Source organism: Ranitomeya variabilis, chromosome 5, assembly GCF_051348905.1.
Source record: "Ranitomeya variabilis isolate aRanVar5 chromosome 5, aRanVar5.hap1, whole genome shotgun sequence".
Lineage (NCBI taxonomy): Eukaryota > Metazoa > Chordata > Amphibia > Anura > Dendrobatidae > Ranitomeya > Ranitomeya variabilis.
In genome coordinates, this window is record NC_135236.1 from 52797427 (window position 1) to 52819196 (window position 21770).

General features: G+C 44.8%; 1 protein-coding gene across 2 annotated transcripts in view; it reads right to left on the bottom strand.

Annotated features, from left to right (window-relative positions):
• C5H19orf38 (chromosome 5 C19orf38 homolog) overlaps positions 1-21770 on the bottom strand; it is a 71354-nt gene that overhangs the window by 34873 nt on the left and 14711 nt on the right. Inside the window, exons 1-3 of one of the 2 annotated variants that reach the window (XM_077262001.1) lie at positions 20325-21723; positions 20117-20177; positions 12584-13319 (exon numbers count right to left, since the gene is read on the bottom strand). The exons of the other annotated variant lie outside the window; for it this stretch is intronic. The gene's annotated coding sequence lies outside the window, so the exon portion shown is untranslated. Of the gene's footprint in view, positions 1-12583; positions 13320-20116; positions 20178-20324; positions 21724-21770 lie in introns of those variants that run through there. 2 annotated transcript variants of the gene reach the window in all.

The following is a 21770-nucleotide window of genomic DNA, read 5'->3' on the forward strand; positions in this document are numbered from 1 at the left end:
GACCGAACAGTACAAGTGTAAAAAAAATTGTACCAAATAAAGTAAACAAAAATTAAAAAAAAAAAAAATTCCCACAGAGAGTACCCCCCTAATGACGAAAAGTCAGGGAGCCTCAAGTCTCAGAATTACACGCTGAATTTTTATAACATTATAGAATTTCAAAAACGGTCATTTTTGACCTAACAGAACAGCAGGGTTAATTGCGAAACGGCAATAGTGTGATGATGGTAGAGTATCTCTACATGAAGTATCATTTAGGAGAGAATCTATCGGGGCCTGTTCACCAATTTTCTGTCGTCAAACAAAAAACAAAACTTGTGTATATATGGATACAACTTTTCTTTTTTTTCTGCTATTTTGAGCTTCTTCTGAGAATTAGGCCACATTCTTCTGAAGGGGTCAGGTCTCTCGTTTTCTGCCAAATTTACCATAACTTGAGTTGGAAATTGAAGGAAACTAAAAGGGGTTGTTGAGGACCATTTTACAGTTTTTGCTATTGGCCTAAAATCTATCAGGCAGGAAGATTGTAACAGAGTAAAATACTTGCCTGGTGCTGGGTCAGAGCGGTTACCGGAAGCTCCTGCCAACGATTCAGCTGCTGCACGTCAACAGAGCAGCTCTTTCTCAACAGAGCAGCAGTTAGGCAGCGTCAGCATGACATCGGCAGTCAGGCCCCGTCAATAGAGCAGAGGGGATGAGAATTAGCTGCACTGTCGACGTGACGTCAGCGGACACGAACACCTGCCTGTTAATTCTTCGGCCCATAGTGAAAAAATGTAATAGTCTTGGATAACAGCTTTAAGACTGGCACATATTTGCTATTTGATGCACAGGACCACCAATAAATAAATTGGGAGCATAGTACCCATAATAACTTGGATTAAGACTGTGTGTCACGGATCCCGCCGTGCTGCCACCAATTGTTTCTAAAGAGGCCGGAAATCACCAGATGAACTTGCAAAACACTTACTTTTCAGGGAAAGTGTAGGCACAAAAATAATCGCTCTCGGAATCATAGTACACCATGTAAACGGCAATAGAATGCTCAGTAATAGACTGCTCAGTAATAGACTGCTCAGTATTAGAATGCTCAGTAATAGAATGTTCAGTCATAGAATGCTCCGTAATAGAATGCTCAGTCATAGAATGCTCAGTCATAGAATGCTCAGTAATATTCTGCTCAGTAATAGAATGCTCAGTAATAGAATGCTCAGTAATAGAATGCTCGATATTAGACTGCTCAGTAATAGAATGCTCAGTAATAGAATGTTCAGTCATAGAATGCTCAGTCATAGAATGCTCAGTAATATTCTGCTCAGTAATAGAATGCTCGATATTAGACTGCTCAGTAATAGACTGCTCGGTAATAGACTGCTTGGTAATAGACTGCTGAGTAATAGAATGCTCAGTCATAGAATGCTCGGTAATAGACTGCTCGGTAATAGACTGCTTGGTAATAGAGTGCTGAGTAATAGACTGCTCAGTAATAGAATGCTCAGTAATATTCTGCTCAGTAATAGAATGCTCAGTAATAGAATGCTCAGTAATAGAATGCTCGATATTAGACTGCTCAGTAATAGAATGCTCAGTAATAGAATGTTCAGTCATAGAATGCTCAGTCATAGAATGCTCAGTAATATTCTGCTCAGTAATAGAATGCTCGATATTAGACTGCTCAGTAATAGACTGCTCGGTAATAGACTGCTTGGTAATAGACTGCTGAGTAATAGAATGCTCAGTCATAGAATGCTCGGTAATAGACTGCTCGGTAATAGACTGCTTGGTAATAGAGTGCTGAGTAATAGACTGCTCAGTAATAGAATGCTCAGTAATAGACTGCTCAGTCATAGAATGCTCGGTAATAGACTGCTTGGTAATAGACTGCTGAGTAATAGACTGCTCGGTAATAGAATACTCAGTCATAGAATGCTCAGTAATAGAATGCTCGGTAATAGACTGCTCGGTAATAGACTGCTCAGTAATAGAATGCTCAGTAATAGACTGCTCAGTAATAGAATGCTCAGTAATAGAATGCTCGGTAATAGACTGCTCAGTAATAGAATGCTCAGTAATAGAATGCTCGATATTAGACTGCTCAGTAATAGAATGCTCAGTAAGACTGCTCAGTAATAGAATGCTCAGTAATAGAATGCTCAGTAATAGAATGCTCAGTAATAGACTGCTCAGTAATAGACTGCTCAGTAATAGAATGCTCAGTAATAGACTGCTCAGTAATAGAATGCTCAGTAATAGAATGCTCGATATTAGACTGCTCAGTAATAGATTGCTCAGTAATAGAATGCTCGGTAATAGACTGCTCAGTAATAGACTGCTCAGTAATAGAATGCTCGGTAATAGACTGCTCGGTAATAGACTGCTCAGTAATAGACTGCTCAGTAATAGAATGCTCAGTAATAGAATGCTCAGTAATAGACTGCTCAGTAATAGAATGCTCAGTAATAGAATGCTCAATAATAGAATGTCCAGAAATAGACTGCTCAGAAATAGACTGCTCAGAAATAGACTGCTCAGTAATAGACTGCTCAGTAATAGACTGCTCAGTAATAGAATGCTCAGTAATAGAATGCTTGATATTAGACTGCTCAGTAATAGACTGCTCAGTAATAGACTGCTCAGTAATAGAATGCTCAGTAATAGACTGCTCAGTAATAGACTGCTTGGCATGGGACGGCCTGGCACTAAAATTTAGCCCTGGCATTTGAAAGCATACAGGCCCATGCCGTACCCGCCACCTTCCCCAGATTGAGGTCTCTATTACTTATAGCACCCTCCCTACAGGAAATCAAAACTACTATCTATATTTCCAATAATAACTTCATGTAAGATTTAATAACATTGCAATATAACAATACTACCATACTGATCATTAACCAAAACCTCTGTACTAGAGCTAATAATACCACTATACAATGACCGTATCGGATCTACACCAGTGCTCTGCAGATCATACAGTATGTGTCCTGTAGAGGTCCTCACCAGTTATGTTTTTAATGATTGTTGTCATTCATTTTCCTTTTTCATACTGCCCAGACCGCCATGACCTCTTCTTCCATCCATAACTCATTCCTGAAAAATGGAACACAGCCCCTCCTCACATTTCCCCACCTCTACACAAGCCCCATAGTGCTATAACCAGTGCCCTAGACAGAAATAATTCCCCTCTGTGCCCTGTACAGTAATATTACTCTCCTTTTCTGCCTCACACAATAGCAGTAGCCCCTCTGCATCGCTATACAGTAATAATATTCCCTCTGGAGTTCCTCATACTAACAATGCCCCACCTTACAGTTATACAGTATATGCCCCAACACAGAATGTTCCCATATTCCTCCACATACACCACACAGTAAGATGGTCACCCCTACCTCCCCCTCCCCAAGTATAATGGTCCCTACATAGCATGATGGTCTCCCAAACCACAGTATGATGGGTCCTCCACACATTATAATGGTTAACCCACAGCCCCCCAAACAGTTTAATGGTCACTACACACAGTATGATGGTCATCACACTCATTATGGTGGTCCCCGCCACAGCCTTCCATATAGTATGATGATCCCCGCCACACAGTAGTGGTCCCAGCATGGCCCTTTACATAGTATGATGGCCCTCCAAAGCCCCAGTACAGCATGATGGTTCCCCACAGTTCCAGTACAATATGATGGTTCCCCAATACCCCCATATAGTGTGATGGTCCCTCCACACCACTGTATAATACGATGATCCTCCATCCTGTATTGGGGTTGTGGATGATAGTCCACCCACAACCCCAATACAGTGTGATGGAACCCCCACACAGTATTACGTGTCCCCACAGACTCAATGCAGGATGATGGTCCACACACATCCTACCATATAGTATATTGGTCCCCCACAGCCCCAATACAGTTTTATGGTCCCCCCACGGCCTTACATATAGAATGACAATCCTCCACAGCCCCCCATATAGTACAATAGGTCCCACACAGTCCTAATACAGTATGACCATCACACCACATCCTTCTACATAGTATATTCCTCCCACAAAGCCCCAATCCAGTACGATAGACCCCCATATCTTCCATATGGAATAATTTTCCCTCCATAGTCCCCCCATATAGTATGATGGCCCCATAGCCCTGAAACAATATGATCACAACCCCCTATATATTATTATAGTCACCCCTCAGGCCTCTATATAGTATGATGGTTTCCCACAGCCCCAATACAGTATGAGGGTCTCCCACAGACCCCAATATGTTTGCCGCCGACAGACCCCTATATAGTATATGATCTCCCACAGATTTCCATATAGTATGATCTTTCCCACACAGGCCCCTATATAGTATGATTGTCCCCGACAGCTTTCCAGATAGTATGATGGTTCCCCCGCAGGCCCCTATATAGTTTAATGATTCCTGACAGCTTTTCATATAGTATGATTGTCCCACCCATAGGCCCCTGTATAGTATGCTGGTGCCCCACAGCTTTCCATATAGTATGATGGTCCACCTCACAGGCCCTTATGTAGTACGATGATCTACCACACAGTATTATTGCATACCTCCCAACTACTTTTGAAGATGGGAAAGAGGGACAAAGTTTGCGGCACGCAACGCGTGCCGTGGCAAATTTTAGGCCACACCTCTGACCACACCCATTCATAATTAGTCACACCCATATCCACGTCCCAACCACACCCATTTAGCACTGCTGATCACACTGTTTCATATACAATAATTATAAACAAAAAAATATGGCCACACAGTGCTCCATACTGTATAATGGCCACACATGATGCTCCATACTGTATAATGGCCACACATGATGCTCCATACTGTATAATGGCCACACATGATGCTCCATACTGTATAATGACCGCGCATGATGCTCCATACTGTATAATGACCACACATGATGCTCCATACTGTATAATGGCCACACATGATGCTCCATACTGTATAATGACCGCGCATGATGCTCCATACTGTATAATGACCACACATGATGCTCCATACTGTATAATGACCACACATGATGCTCCATACTGTATAATGACCGCACATGATGCTCCATACTGTATAATGACCCCACATGATGCTCCATACTGTAATGACCGCACATGATGCTCCACACTGTATAATGACCCCACATGATGCTCAATACTGTATAATGACCACACATGATGCTCCAGACTGTATATTGGCCGCGCATGATACTTCGTACCATATAATGGCCACACATAGCTACTCCTACACACGCGGCTGCGCTCCGTACACTTTGCACACACGGCTCCGCTCCGTACATACGTGCTCCGCTCCATACACCTCGTACACACATGGCTCTGCTCCGTACACCTCATACACATTTAGGTCCGCTCCATACACCTCATACACACACGGCTCTGCTCCGTACATACGCGCTCCGCTCCATACACCTCGTACACACATGGCTCTGCTCCGTACACCTCATACACATTTAGGTCCGCTCCGTACACCTCATACACACACGGCTCCGCTCCATACACCTCATACACACACGGCTCCGCTCCGTACATACGCGCTCCGCTCCATACACCTCGTACACACATGTGTCATGATTCCCCAATGGCATGGGAACATCAGAAACACAAAATAACAGACTAGCCCTCGGGTGATGGAAACTCAAGCTGACCGTGACCTAAATCTACCACACAACTAACAGTAGCCAAGAAGCATTCCTACGGCTGCCTAGATGCCATGCGCCAGCCGGAGAACTAACTACGCCTGGAAGAGGAAGGAACAGACCTGGCTTACCTCTAGTGAAATTCCCCAAAGATGATAGTAGCCCCCACATATATTAACGGTGAGTTCAGAGGAAAAGACATACACAGTATGAAGGTAGATTTAGCAAAGCGAGGTCCACTTACTAGATAGAGGAAGGATACAAAAGAGGACTTCACGGTCAGCTGAAAAACCCTTTCAAAAACCCATCCTGAAATTACTTTAAGACTCCTGTGTCAACTCATGACACAGGAGTGGCAATTTCAGTCCACAAGAGCTTCCAGTAACAGGAAATGACAAACTGTAAACTGGACAAAAAATACAAAACAAAAAGGACAAGAGTCCACTTAGCTGATCAGCAGACTGGTAGCAGGAACATGCAACTGAAAGACTCAGGTTACAATGATGACCGGCAAGGAAGTGACTGGAGAGCAAGGCTAAATAGGGAACTCCCAAAACTGATGGAAGCAGGTGAGCTGAGGCAGAAAAGAACACACAAGTCTCCAGTACCACCAGCCACCACTAGGGGAGCCCAAAAAGCGGATCACAATAGTACCCCCCCCTTAAGGAGGGGGCACCGAACCCTCACAAGAACCGCCAGGGCGACCTGGATGAGCCCTATGAAAGGCACGAACCAAATCCGAGGCATGAACATCAGAGGCAGTTACCCAAGAATTATCTTCCTGACCATAGCCCTTCCATTTAACCAGATACTGGAGTCTCCGCCTGGAAATACGGGAGTCCAAGATCTTCTCTATAACGTACTCCAATTCACCCTCAACCAGCACAGGAGCAGGAGGCTCAGCAGAAGGAACCACCGGCACCTCGTATCTCCGCAACAACGACCGATGGAACACATTATGGATAGCGAAAGATGCCGGGAGGTCCAAACGAAAGGAAACAGGGTTAATAATCTCCAAAATCCTATAGGGACCGATGAACCGAGGCTTAAATTTAGGAGAAGAAACCCTCATTGGGACAAAACGGGAAGACAACCACACCAAGTCCCCAACACGAAGGCGAGGACCAACCCGACGCTGGCGGTTAGCAAACCGCTGAGTCCTCTCCTGGGACAAATTCAAATTGTCCACCACTTGTTCCCAAATCCGATACAACCGATCCACCACAGCATCTACTCCAGGACAATCCGAAGACTCCGCCTGACCAGAAGAAAAACGGGGATGAAACCCCGAATTGCAAAAGAAAGGGGAAACCAAAGTGGCCGAACTAGCCCGATTATTAAGAGCAAACTCCGCCAACGGCAAAAAGGCAACCCAATCATCCTGATCCGCAGACACAAAACACCTCAAATACGTCTCCAAAGTCTGATTAGTTCGCTCCGTCTGGCCATTAGTCTGAGGATGGAAGGCAGACGAAAAAGACAAATCAATGCCCAACCTGGCACAGAATGCCCGCCAAAATCTAGAAACGAACTGGGTACCCCTATCAGAAACGATATTTTCAGGAATACCATGCAAGCGAACCACATTTTGAAAAAACAAAGGAACCAACTCAGACGAGGAAGGCAACTTCGGCAATGGCACCAAATGAACCATTTTAGAAAAACGGTCACACACCACCCAGATAACAGACATCCTCTGAGAGACAGGAAGATCAGAAATAAAGTCCATTGAGATGTGCGTCCAAGGCCTCTTCGGAATAGGCAAGGGCAACAACAACCCGCTAGCCCTAGAACAACAAGGCTTGGCCCGAGCACACACATCACAAGACTGCACAAAAACACGCACATCTCGAGACAGAGATGGCCACCAGAAGGATCTAGCCACCAAATCCCTGGTACCAAAAATTCCAGGATGACCCGCCAGCGTAGAAGAATGAACCTCCGAGATGACTCTACTGGTCCAATCATCAGGAACAAACAGTCTACCAGGTGGACAGCGATCAGGTCTATCCGCCTGAAACTCTTGCAAAGCACGTCGCAGATCTGGGGAAATAGCGGATAATATCACCCCATCCTTAAGGATACCTGTAGGTTCCGAATCACCAGGGGAATCAGGCTCAAAACTCCTAGAAAGGGCATCTGCCTTCACATTCTTAGAACCTCGTAGATATGAGACCACAAAATTAAACCGAGAGAAAAATAACGACCAGCGCGCCTGTCTAGGATTCAGGCGTCTGGCAGACTCAAGATAAATCAGATTCTTGTGATCAGTCAAAACCACCACCTGATGTCTAGCACCCTCAAGCCAATGACGCCACTCCTCAAATGCCCACTTCATGGCCAAAAGCTCCCGATTACCAACATCATAATTTCTTTCGGCGGCAGAAAATTTTCGAGAAAAGAACGCACAAGGTCTCATCACTGAGCAATCGGAACTTTTCTGCGACAAAACCGCCCCCGCTCCGATCTCGGAAGCATCGAGCTCAACCTGAAAGGGGAGAGAGACATCAGGCTGGCGCAACACAGGGGCAGACGAAAAGCGGCGCTTAAGTTCCCGAAAGGCCTCCACAGCGGCAGAGGACCAATTGGCAACATCAGCACCCTTCTTAGTCAAATCCGTAAGAGGCTTAGCAACACCAGAAAAACCAGTTATAAATCGACGGTAAAAATTAGCAAAGCCCAAGAACTTCTGAAGACCCTTTAGAGAAGTAGGCTGCGTCCAGTCACAAATAGCCCGAACCTTGACAGGGTCCATCTCAACAGAAGAAGGGGAAAAAATGTACCCCAAAAAGGAAATCTTTTGAACCCCAAAAACACACTTAGAACCCTTTACACACAGAGAATTCTCCCGCAAGACCTGAAAAACCCTCCTGACCTGCTGAACATGAGACTCCCAGTCCTCAGAAAAAATCAAAATATCGTCCAAATACACAATCATAAATTTATCCAGATATTCACGGAAAATATCATGCATAAAGGACTGAAAAACTGAAGGTGCATTAGAAAGGCCGAAAGGCATTACTAAATACTCAAAGTGGCCCTCAGGCGTATTAAATGCGGTTTTCCACTCATCCCCTTGCTTAATTCGCACCAAATTATACGCCCCACGGAGATCAATCTTGGAGAACCACTTAGCCCCCCTTATGCGAGCAAACAAATCAGTAAGCAGCGGCAACGGATACTGATATTTGACAGTAATTTTATTCCGGAGTCGATAATCAATACAAGGCCTCAGCGAGCCATCCTTTTTAGAGACAAAGAAAAACCCAGCTCCTAAAGGTGATGAAGAAGGACGAATATGTCCCTTTTCCAGGGACTCCTTAACATACTCTCGCATGGCAGCATGCTCAGGTACAGATAGGTTAAACAAACGACCCTTTGGAAATTTACTGCCTGGAATCAGATCTATGGCGCAATCACACTCTCTGTGGGGAGGGAGAGAACCAATTTTAGGCTCTTCAAAAATATCCCCAAAATCCGACAAAAATGCCGGAACCTCAGAGGGAATAGATGACGAGATAGAAACCAAAGGTATGTCCCCATGAGCCCCCCGACATCCCCAGCTTAACACAGACATAGTTTTCCAGTCCAGTACTGGGTTATGAGATTGCAACCATGGTAATCCAAGCACTAACACATCATGTAAATTATGCAACACGAGGAAGCGAATCATCTCCTGATGGTCTGGAGTCATACGCATAGTCACTTGCGTCCAGAACTGTGGTCTATTACAAGCCAGAGGTGTAGAATCAATACCCTTCAGAGGTATAGGAACTTCCAGAGGCTCCAAATCAAACCCACAGCGCCTGGCGAAGGACCAATCCATGAGACTCAGAGCGGCGCCAGAGTCCACATAGGCATCCACGGTAATAACTGATAATGAACAAATCAGAGTTACAGACAGAAGAAATTTAGACTGTAAAGTGCCAATAGAAACAGACTTGTCAACCTTCCTAGTACGTTTAGAGCATGCTGATATAACATGCGCGGAATCACCACAGTAGAAGCACAAGCCATTTTTGCGCCTATAATTCTGCCGCTCGCTTCTTGACAGAATTCTGTCACATTGCATTTTCTCTGGCGTCCCTTCAGAAGATACCGCCAAATGGTGCACGGGTTTGCGCTCCCGCAAACGCCGATCAATCTGAATCGCCATTGTGATGGACTCATTCAGACCTGTGGGCGTAGGAAACCCCACCATGACATCCTTAACGGCATCAGAAAGGCCTTCTCTGAAAATTGCCGCTAGGGCACACTCATTCCACTGAGTAAGCACAGACCATTTACGAAATTTTTGGCAGTATATCTCCGCTTCATCTTGCCCTTGAGACAGGGCTATTAAAGCTTTTTCAGCTTGAATCTCCAAATTAGGTTCCTCATACAGCAACCCTAAAGCCAGAAAAAACGCATCCACATTGAGCAACGCAGGATCCCCTGGTGTCAATGAAAATGCCCAATTTTGAGGGTCACCTCGCAGCAAAGAAATCACAATCTTAACCTGCTGAACAGGATCTCCAGAGGAGTGAGGTCTGAGAGAAAGGAATAATTTACAATTACATTTGAAACTCAGAAACCGAGATCTATCTCCGGAAAATACCTCTGGTGTAGGAATCTTAGGTTCAGAAATAGGAGTACGTATAACATAATCTTGTAAATTCTGAACCTTCGTAGCAAGATTATTTAAACCTGCAGCCAAACTCTGAGAGTCCATCCTTACACCGGAGAGATCAGAGCCATTCAAGGATTAGAAGGAGAGAAAGGCAAGGCTGTAAATAGAGCAGAAATACAACTGAGCCAACTAAGTAGCAAAAATGTGAGGGGAAAGAAAAAAAAAAAAAAAAAAATCTACAGACTTCTTTTACTCTCCTTTCTTCTGCCAATTACTTTAACAGTGGCCGGTCATACTGTCATGATTCCCCAATGGCATGGGAACATCAGAAACACAAAATAACAGACTAGCCCTCGGGTGATGGAAACTCAAGCTGACCGTGACCTAAATCTACCACACAACTAACAGTAGCCAGGAAGCATTCCTACGGCTGCCTAGATGCCATGCGCCAGCCGGAGAACTAACTACGCCTGGAAGAGGAAGGAACAGACCTGGCTTACCTCTAGTGAAATTCCCCAAAGATGATAGTAGCCCCCACATATATTAACGGTGAGTTCAGAGGAAAAGACATACACAGTATGAAGGTAGATTTAGCAAAGCGAGGTCCACTTACTAGATAGAGGAAGGATACAAAAGAGGACTTCACGGTCAGCTGAAAAACCCTTTCAAAAACCCATCCTGAAATTACTTTAAGACTCCTGTGTCAACTCATGACACAGGAGTGGCAATTTCAGTCCACAAGAGCTTCCAGTAACAGGAAATGACAAACTGTAAACTGGACAAAAAATACAAAACAAAAAGGACAAGAGTCCACTTAGCTGATCAGCAGACTGGTAGCAGGAACATGCAACTGAAAGACTCAGGTTACAATGATGACCGGCAAGGAAGTGACTGGAGAGCAAGGCTAAATAGGGAACTCCCAAAACTGATGGAAGCAGGTGAGCTGAGGCAGAAAAGAACACACAAGTCTCCAGTACCACCAGCCACCACTAGGGGAGCCCAAAAAGCGGATCACAACACACATGGCTCTGCTCCGTACACCTCGTACACATTTAGGTCCGCTCCGTACACCTCATACACACACAGCTCCGCTCCATACACCTCATACACACACGGCTCTGCTCCATACACCTCGTACACATTCTGCTCCGCTCCATACACCTCGTACACATTTAGCTCCGCTCCATACACCTCATACACACATGGCTCCGCTCCATACACATCATACACACACGGCTCCACTCCGTACACCTCATACACACATGGCTCCGCTCCATACACCTCGTACACATTTAGCTCCGCTCCATACACCTCATACACACACCGCTCCATACACCTCATACACACACGGCTCTGCTCCGTACAACTCATACACACACGGCTCCGCTCCATATACCTCGTACACACACGGCTCCGCTCCATACACCTCATACACACACGGCTCCGCTCCATACACCTCGTACACACATGGCTCTGCTACATCCACACTGTACACCTCCTGACTCCACACAAGGCATTACTTACCTCATCCTGCAGCACCATGTGGCAAGTTGGCAACCAGCACAGCCGAGTCCTGCAATCCACGGAGGTCCCGATCATGTGACCCCTGACTCCTCCCCTCCTGTGACCTCTTCACAGGTCCTGTGTGCAGAAAGCAGGCAGCCATATAGAAGGGTAAGGGCCCCGGGCATGGCTTAACACAAGGGGGCGTGTCGGCTGCTTCTCCTGCTGTCTGCGGAAAGCAGAGAGTCCTGTGCTGGACAACGGGGCAAAGGCTCAAAACCGGGACAGTCCCGCACAATGAGGGATGGTTGGGAGCTATGTTATTGGCACCACAGTCCACACGAAAAATAAATAAATACTAATACTCACCTAATCCAGCCCTTGCTTCCACTGCAGCCACTGTCTCTTCTTCAATCCTGTTTTGTAGTAAATGTCAGTGTCGCGATATAGTAACATCATTGTGCTGCAGGATTACACCCGTGTGGGGCCGGCCTCCAGCAGGCAGAAAGCAACCTGAGGCCTTCAGGAGTAAGTGATGGAGTATGGAGCTGGCGGCTCCGTGCTCCGCTACAGCTGCTAAAAGTAGCTGAGTAACTACATTTGTGCTCAAAAGTTTACATACCCCGGCAGAATTTTTGTTTTCTTGGCCTTTTTTCAGAGAATATGAATGATAACACCAAAACTTTTTCTCCACTCATGGTTAGTGTTTGGGTGAAGCCATTTATTGTCAAACTACTGTGTTTTCTCTTTTTAAATCATAATGACAACCCAAAACATCCAAATGACCCTGAACAAAAGCTTACATACCTCATTTCTTAATAACGTGTATTGCCCCCTCTAACATCAATGACAGCTTGAAGTCTTTTGTGGTAGTTGTGGATTAGGTTCTTTATTTTCTCAGATCGTAAAGCTGCCCACTCTTCTTGGCAAAAAGCCTCCAGTTCCTGTAAATTCCTGGGCTGTTTAGCATCAAATTGCGCGCTTGAGATCTCCCCAGAGTGGCTCAATGATATTGATGTCAGGAGACTGAGATGGCCACTCCAGAACCTTCACTTTGTTCTGCTGTAGCCATTGACAGGTCGACTTGGCCTTGTGTTTTGGATCATTGTCATGTTGAAACCTCCAAGTAATAGAATGCTCGGTATTAGACTGTTCGGTATTAGAATGTTCGGCAATAGAATGTTCGGTAATAGAATGCTTGATGAAAGAATGCTTGGTAGTAGAATGCTCAGTAATAGAATGCTCAGTAATAGAATGTTCGGTATTAGAATGTTTGGTAATGGAATGCTCGGTAATAGACTGCTCAGTAAAAAAAATGCTCGGTAATAGAATGCTCTGTATTAGAATGCTCAGTAATAGAATACTCACTAATGGAATGCTCGGCAATGGAATGCTCAGTTATAGAATGCTCATAAGTAGAATGCTCAGTTATAGAATGCTTGGTATTAGAATGTTCGGTAATGGAATGCTCAGTAATAGAATGCTCAGTTATAGAATGCTCGGTATTAGAATGTTCGGTAATGGATTGCTTAGTAATAGAATGCTTGGTAATGGAATGCTCAGTAATAAAATGCTCAGTATTAGAATGCTCGGTAATAGAATGCTCGGTAATGGAATGTTTGGTAATAGAATGTTCGGGAATAGAATGCTTGGTAATTGAATGCTCGGTAATAGAATGCTCAGTAATAGACTGCTCAGTAATAGACTGCTCAGTAATAGACTGCTCAGTAATAGACTGCTCAGTAATAATAGCTCAGTAATAGAATGCTCAGTAATCGACTGCTCAGTAATAGAATGCTCGGTATTAGAATGCTTGGCAATAGAATGCTCGGTATTAGAATGCTCAGTATAGAATGCTTGGTAATGGAATACTCGGTAACAGACTGCTCAGTAATAGAATGCTCGGTATTTGAATGCTCAGTAATAGAATGCTTGGTAATGGAATGCTCGGTAACAGACTGCTCAGTAATAGAATGCTCAGTATTAGAATGCTCGGTAATAGAATGCTCAGTAATGGAATGTTTGGTAATAGAATGTTCGGGAATAGAATGCTTGGTAATTGAATGCTCGGTAATAGAATGCTCAGTAATGGAATACTCAGTAATGGAATGTTCGGTAATGGAATGTTCGGTGTTGTGAACTCTGTTTTTGGGCTCCCTCTTGTGGTCACAAGTGGTACTGTGTGAGTGCTGTCTTTGGGCTCCCTCTGGTGGCTCTTTGTGTCATTCTGCAGGTCTGGGGCTGGCTTCAGCTGTCTCGTTATCTGTTAGCTGGTTTCCTATGTAGCTCACCTGGACTTTCAGTGGTTGCCTGCTGTCGATGTATTCAGTGCTATTTTGATCTCTCCTGAATCCCTTCGTTATCAGTCTCGCCAAGAGAAGCTAAGTTTCTGTTTGGTTATTTTTGCTCATCAGTGTTCAATATGTTTCTTGGTTATTTATTTGTCCTTGTCCAGCTTGCTAATATGTGATTTCCTTGCTTGCTGGTAGCTCTAGGGGGCTGAGTTTCTCCCCTCACACCGTTAGTTGGTGTGGGGGTTCTTGTATTCTCAGCGTGGATATTTTGTATAAGGTTTTTTACTGACCGCACAGTTCCCTGCCTGTCTTCTGCTATCTAGTATTAGTGGGCCTCATTTGCTGAATCTGTTTTCATTTCTACGTTTTGTATTTTCCCCTTACCTCACCGTTATTATTTGTTGGGGGCTTCCTATATCTTTGGGGTCATTTCTCTGAGGCAAGTGAGGTCTTACTTTCTCTATAGGGGTAGCAAGTTTCTCAGGCTGCGTCGAGACGTCCAGGAATTTAGGCACGTTCACCGGCTACCTTTAGTGTGTTTGTTAGGATCAGGTTTTGCGGTCAGTCCAGTTACCACCTCCCTACAGCTCGTTCTACGTTCAGTAACTTAGCTAGTTCATTCTGTGATCCTCAGCCACTAAGGATCAAAACAGTACAGCAGGCCAAAAAAGTGTTTAATGCATCGCAGAAGTGGGATAAGAGAAGTCCTGAGTACAATTTTTTTTTTTCCTCTCCCTTTGCTGCAGTCTGTCCAGCTTCTCTCATCCCCTTAATCTCTGGGTGGCTTTGAGTTCAGCTGCAGACATGGATATTCAGAGTCTGACTTCTAGTGTGGATCATCTTGCTGCAAGGGTGCAAAGCATTCAGGATTTTGTTGTTCACAGTCCTATGTCTGAGCCAAAAGTACCTATTCCTGAGTTGTTTTCTGGAGATAGATCCAGGTTTCTGAATTTTAAGAATAATTGTAAATTATTTCTTTGTTTGAGACCTCGTTCCTCTGGTGATTCCGCTCAGCAAGTTAGAATTGTTATCTCCCTGTTACGTGGCGACCCTCAAGATTGGGCTTTCTCCCTGGTGCCAGGAGATCCTGCATTGCTGAATGTGGATGCGTTTTTTCTGGCGCTTGGATTGCTTTATGAGGAACCTAATCTTGAGAACCAGGCAGAAAAGGCCTTGCTGGCTCTCTCTCAGGGCCAGGATGAAGCTGAGGTGTATTGTCAAAAATTTCGGAAATGGTCGGTGCTTACTCAATGGAATGAGTGTGCCCTGGCTGCAAATTTCAGAGAAGGTCTTTCTGAAGCCATTAAGAATGTTATGGTGGGGTTCCCCACGCCTGCAAGTCTGAATGACTCAATGGCTTTGGCCATTCAGATTGATCGGCGTTTGCGGGAGCGCAAATCTGCGCACCATCTGGCGGTGTTTTCTGAACAGAGACCTGAGTCTATGCAATGTGACCGAATTCTGACCAGAATTGAGCGGCAAGATCATAGACGTCAAAATGGGTTGTGCTTTTACTGTGGTGATTCAACTCATGTTATCTCAGCATGCTCTAAGCGCGTAAAAAAAATTGCTAAATCTGTCACCGTTGGTACTATACAGCCTAAATTCATTTTGTCTGTTACTTTAATTTGTTCTTTGTCTTCCTATTCGGTTATGGCTTTTGTGGATTCAGGTGCTGCCCTGAACCTGATGGATTTGTCATTTGCCAGGCGCTGTGGTTTGGTCCTGGAGCCTTTGGAATTCCCTATTCCACTGAGGGGAATTGATGCTACACCATTGGCTGAGAATAAGCCTCAGTATTGGACTCAAGTGACCATGTGCATGACTCCTGTACATCAGGAGGTGATTCGCTTTCTTGTGCTGCATAATTTGCATGATGTTGTCGTTTTGGGTCTGCCATGGCTGCAGGCTCATAATCCAGTTTTGGATTGGAAAGCTATGTCTGTTTCAAGTTGAGGTTGCCAGGGGATTCATGGCGATGCTCCTTTGGTGTCAATTGCTTCTTCCACTCCTTCTGAGGTCCCTGAGTTTTTGTCGGACTACCAGGATGTATTTGATGAGCCCAGATCCGGTGCCCTGCCTCCTCATAGGGATTGTGATTGTGCTATAAATTTGATTCCTGGTAGTAAGTTCCCTAAGGGACGACTTTTTAATTTGTCTGTGCCAGAACATGCCGCGATGCGGAGTTATATAAAGGAGTCTTTAGAGAAGGGACATATTCGCCCGTCCTCCTCCCCTCTTGGTGCAGGATTCTTTTTTGTGGCCAAGAAGGATGGTTCTCTGAGACCTTGTATAGATTATCGTCTTCTGAATAAAATCACGGTCAAATTTCAGTATCATTTGCCCTTAATAATCGGGCTAGTTCTGCTACTTTGGTTTCGCCTTTTTTCTGCAATTCTGGTTTTCATCCTCGTTTCTCCTCGGGTCAGGTCGAGCCTTCTGACTGTCCTGGGGTGGATTCTGTGGTGGATAGGTTGCAGCAGATTTGGAACCATGTGGTGGACAATTTGAAGTTGTCACAGGAGAAGGCTCAGCGCTTTGCCAACCGCCGTCGCGGTGTGGGTCCCCGACTTCGTGTTGGGGATTTGGTATGGCTGTCTTCTTGGTATGTTCCTATGAAGGTCTCCTCTCCTAAATTCAAGCCTCGCTTCATCGGTCCTTATAAGATTTTGGAAATCCTTAACCCGGTGTCATTTCGTTTGGACCTCCCAGCGTCGTTTGCCATTCATAACGTGTTCCATAGGTCTTTGTTGCGGAGGTATGTGGTGCCTGTGGTTCCTTCTGTTGAGCCCCCTGCCCCGGTGCTGGTTGAGGGCGAATTGGAGTACGTGGTGGAGAAGATCTTGGATTCTCGTGTTTCTAGACGGAGGCTTCAGTATTTGGTTAGGCTTCTTTCACACTAGCATCGGGCTCGGCCCGTCGCTGTGCGTCGGGCCGACGTTCCCGACGCTAGCGTTGTCTCCGCCGCACAACGGGGGCAGCGGATGCATTTTTCCAGCGCATCCGCTGCCCCATTGTGAGGTGCGGGGAGGTGGGGGCGGAGTTCCGGCCGCGCATGCGCGGTCGGAAAAAGCGGACCGTCGTGAGCAAAAAACGTTACATGTAGCGTTTTTTGCTCCCGACGGTCCGCCACTGCACGACGCATCCGTCGCACGACGGGTGCGACGTGTGGCAATCCGTCACAATGCGTCGCTTAATGTTAATCAATGGCGAAAAAACGCATCCTGCAAACACTTTTGCAGGATGCGTTTTTTTCGGCAAAACGACGCATTGTGACGGAATGCAGTTAACGCTAGTGTGAAAGTAGCCTTAGGTGGAAGGGCTATGGTCAGGAGGATAATTCCTGGGTTGTTGCCTCTGATGTTCATGCGGCCGATTTGGTTCGTGCCTTCCATGTGGCTCATCCTGATCGCCCTGGGGGTTTTGATGAGGGTTCGGTGACCCCTCCTCAAGGGGGGGGTACTGTTGTGAACTCTGTTTTTGGGCTCCCTCTTGTGGTCACAAGTGGTACTGTGTGAGTGCTGTCTTTGGGCTCCCTCTGGTGGCTCTTTGTGTCATTCTGCAGGTCTGGGGCTGGCTTCAGCTGTCTCGTTATCTGTTAGCTGGTTTCCTATGTAGCTCACCTGGACTTTCAGTGGTTGCCTGCTGTCGATGTATTCAGTGCTATTTTGATCTCTCCTGAATCCCTTCGTTATCAGTCTCGCCAAGAGAAGCTAAGTTTCTGTTTGGTTATTTTTGCTCATCAGTGTTCAATATGTTTCTTGGTTATTTATTTGTCCTTGTCCAGCTTGCTAATATGTGATTTCCTTGCTTGCTGGTAGCTCTAGGGGGCTGAGTTTCTCCCCTCACACCGTTAGTTGGTGTGGGGGTTCTTGTATTCTCAGCGTGGATATTTTGTATAAGGTTTTTTACTGACCGCACAGTTCCCTGCCTGTCTTCTGCTATCTAGTATTAGTGGGCCTCATTTGCTGAATCTGTTTTCATTTCTACGTTTTGTATTTTCCCCTTACCTCACCGTTATTATTTGTTGGGGGCTTCCTATATCTTTGGGGTCATTTCTCTGAGGCAAGTGAGGTCTTACTTTCTCTATAGGGGTAGCAAGTTTCTCAGGCTGCGTCGAGACGTCCAGGAATTTAGGCACGTTCACCGGCTACCTTTAGTGTGTTTGTTAGGATCAGGTTTTGCGGTCAGTCCAGTTACCACCTCCCTACAGCTCGTTCTACGTTCAGTAACTTAGCTAGTTCATTCTGTGATCCTCAGCCACTAAGGATCATAACAGTTCGGTAATAGAATGCTCAGTAATAGACCGCTCAGTAATAGAATGCTCAGTAATCGACTGCTCAGTAATAGAATGCTTGGTATTAGAATGTTTGGCAATAGAATGCTCAGTAATAGAATGCTCGGTATTAGAATGCTCAGTAATAGAATGCTCGGTATTAGAATGCTCAGTAATAGAATGCTCGGTATTAGAATGCTCAGTAATAGAATGCTCGGTATTAGAATGCTCAGTAATAGAATGGTCGGTATTAGAAAGTCCGGTAATGGAATGCTCGGTAATAGAATGCTCATTAATAGAATGCACGGTATTAGAATGCTCAGTAATAGAATGCTCAGTAATCGACTGCTCAGTAATAGAAAGCTCGGTATTAGAATGCTTGGCAATAGAATGCTCAGTATTAGAATGCTCAGTATAGAATGCTTGGTAATGGAATACTCGGTAACAGACTGCTCAGTAATAGAATGCTCAGTAATAGAATACTTGGTAATGGAATGCTCGGTAATAGAATGCTCAGTATTAGAATGCTCGGCAATGGAATGTTTGGTAATAGAATGTTCGGGAATAGAATGCTTGGTAATTGAATGCTCGGTAATAGAATGCTCAGTAATGGAATACTCAGTAATGGAATGTTCGGTAATGGAATGTTCGGTAATAGACTGCTCAGTAATAGACTGCTCAGTAATAGACTGCTCAGTAATAGAATGCTCAGTAATCGACTGCTCAGTAATAGAATGCTTGGTATTAGAATGTTTGGCTATAGAATGCTCAGTATAGAATGCTTGGTAATGGAATACTCGGTAACAGACTGCTCAGTAATAGAATGCTCGGTATTAGAATGCTCAGTATTAGAATGCTCAGTATTAGAATGCTCGGTATTAGAATGCTCAGTAATAGAATGCTCGGTATTAGAATGCTCGGTAATAATAGCTCAGTAATAGAATGCTTGCTCAGTAATCGACTGCTCAGTAATAGAATGCTCGGTATTAGAATGCTTGGCAATAGAATGCTCGGTATTAGAATGCTCAGTATAGAATGCTTGGTAATTGAATACTCGGTAGCAGACTGCTCAGTAATAGAATGCTCGGTATTTGAATGCTCAGTAATAGAATGCTTGGTAATGGAATGCTCGGTAATAGAATGCTCAGTATTAGAATGCTCGGTAATAGAATGCTCGGTAATGGAATGTTTGGTAATAGAATGTTCGGGAATAGAATGCTTGGTAATTGAATGCTCGGTAATAGAATGCTCAGTAATAGAATGCTCAGTAATAGAATGTTCGGTAATGGAATGTTCGGTAATAGAATGCTCAGTAATAGACTGCTCAGTAATAGAATGCTCAGTAATCGACTGCTCAGTAATAGAATGCTTGGTATTAGAATGTTTGGCAATAGAATGCTCAGTATAGAATGCTTGGTGATGGAATACTCGGTAACAGACTGCTCAGTAATAGAATGCTCGGTATTAGAATGCTCGGTATTAGAAATTCCGGTAATAGAATGCTCGGTATTAGAATGCTCAGTAATAGAATGCTCGGTATTAGAATGCTCAGTAATAGAATGCTCGGTATTAGAAAGTCCGGTAATGGAATGCTCGGTATTAGAAAGTCCGGTAATGGAATGCTCGGTATTAGAAAGTCCGGTAATGGAATGCTTGGTAATAGAATGTTCAGTAATAGAATGCTCGGTATTAGAAAGTCCGGTAATGGAATGCTCGGTAATAGAATGCTCAGTAATAGAATGCTCAGTAATAGACTGCTCAGTAATAGACTGCTCAGTAATAGACTGCTCAGTAATAATAGCTCAGTAATAGAATGCTCAGTATTAGAATGCTTAGTAATAGAATGCTCGGTATTAGAATGCTCAGTAATAGAATGCTCGGTAATCGACTGCTCAGTAATAGAATGCTTGGTATTAGAATGTTTGGCAATAGAATGCTCAGTATAGAATGCTTGGTAATGGAATACTCGGTAACAGACTGCTCAGTAATAGAATGCTCGGTATTAGAATGCTCAGTAATAGAATGCTCGGTATTAGAATGCTCGGTATTAGAATGCTCAGTAATAGAATGCTCGGTATTAGAATGCTCGGTATTAGAATGCTCGGTATTAGAATGCTCAGTAATAGAATGCTCGGTAATAGAATGCTCAGTAATAGAATGCTCAGTAATAGAATGCTCGGGAATAGAATGCTCGGTAATAGACAGCTGTGCTCGGTAATAGAATTGTAGATTGTAAGCTTGCGAGCAGGGACCTCACTCCTAATGTCACTGTTTAAATTGTCTTAACTTGTATTGAATTTGTCTGTACATGTCCCCGCTTAATTGTAAAGTGCTGCGGAATATGTTGGCGCTATATAAATAAAAATTATTATTATTAATGCACGATATTACAATGCTCGGTAATGGAATGTTGGGTAATAGAATTGTGAGTCACTTCTCATGGACAATCCATGATGCGGGGAAATCAGGGAGTCCGATGTCAAATGCTAGGAATGTACGGCAAAGACAAAGGGGTAAGACAATCAGAAAGTCATAGACAACATCTGGGGTCAGAGAGTGTCAAAGGCAACATGGGTAATATAAAAGGCGTCAAAAGGCAAATTCAAGGTCCAGCAACAAAGATTAGAGAATGAGAGCAGAGAGCGAACACATCACTGAGCGAGGCGACAACTGGCAGCGGTCTAACCATATCCAGCCAGCTAAATAGCCCGGTAATCACGCTGAGCGGGGGACACTTGGAGGAAGCCCCCCAGGGCTGGGCTGTCGGTTACGATACTGACGGCCCAGCACGCCCTCGACCCCACGGAGCGGCTGAGCGGTCACTCTGGGTCTTAGGACGCCGAGACGGGAGTGCTCGGTAACAGAATGCTCCCTGTAGAATGTTCGTCCGCCAGTAATTCGCTGACTTTCATCGATCTGATCGGTCGCCGCCATTTATCAGCCTAGAGCGGTTCTTCTAACAGGCACTGGTATATTTCCTGTACATTTACATTTTCCTCTTCATTTCACGCTGCCTCTTGTATGTACAGGGTTTTGGAGCCCAGACAATGACGGCGAAGATCTGACTGTGGCGACAGACGCCATTTCTCCAGCAAAGCCTCCAGTAGACTTTTCTTGTCGGTGTCTCTGTGCATAGAGAAGGGCGGTCTGCTGAGCCAGAGAGGACAGTTCACCTGGTGAACAGCGGGCCCATGGGAATGTCAGGCTATGCTCCAGCTGGCCAGCTCCAAAAATACCCCACAAAAAATGCTATTCATCTCAATGGGAAACACGCACGCTCCCCCTCCCGGGCAGAGGTCGGAGGTCAGAGGTCAGGCAGGTACAGGCCCACCAATCTCATTGGTACAGGTCAGCTTCTTGCCCTTACATGGAGGATCACTTGAGGGGCGGTGCTTGTCTATGACATCCAATAGGAAGAGGAGAC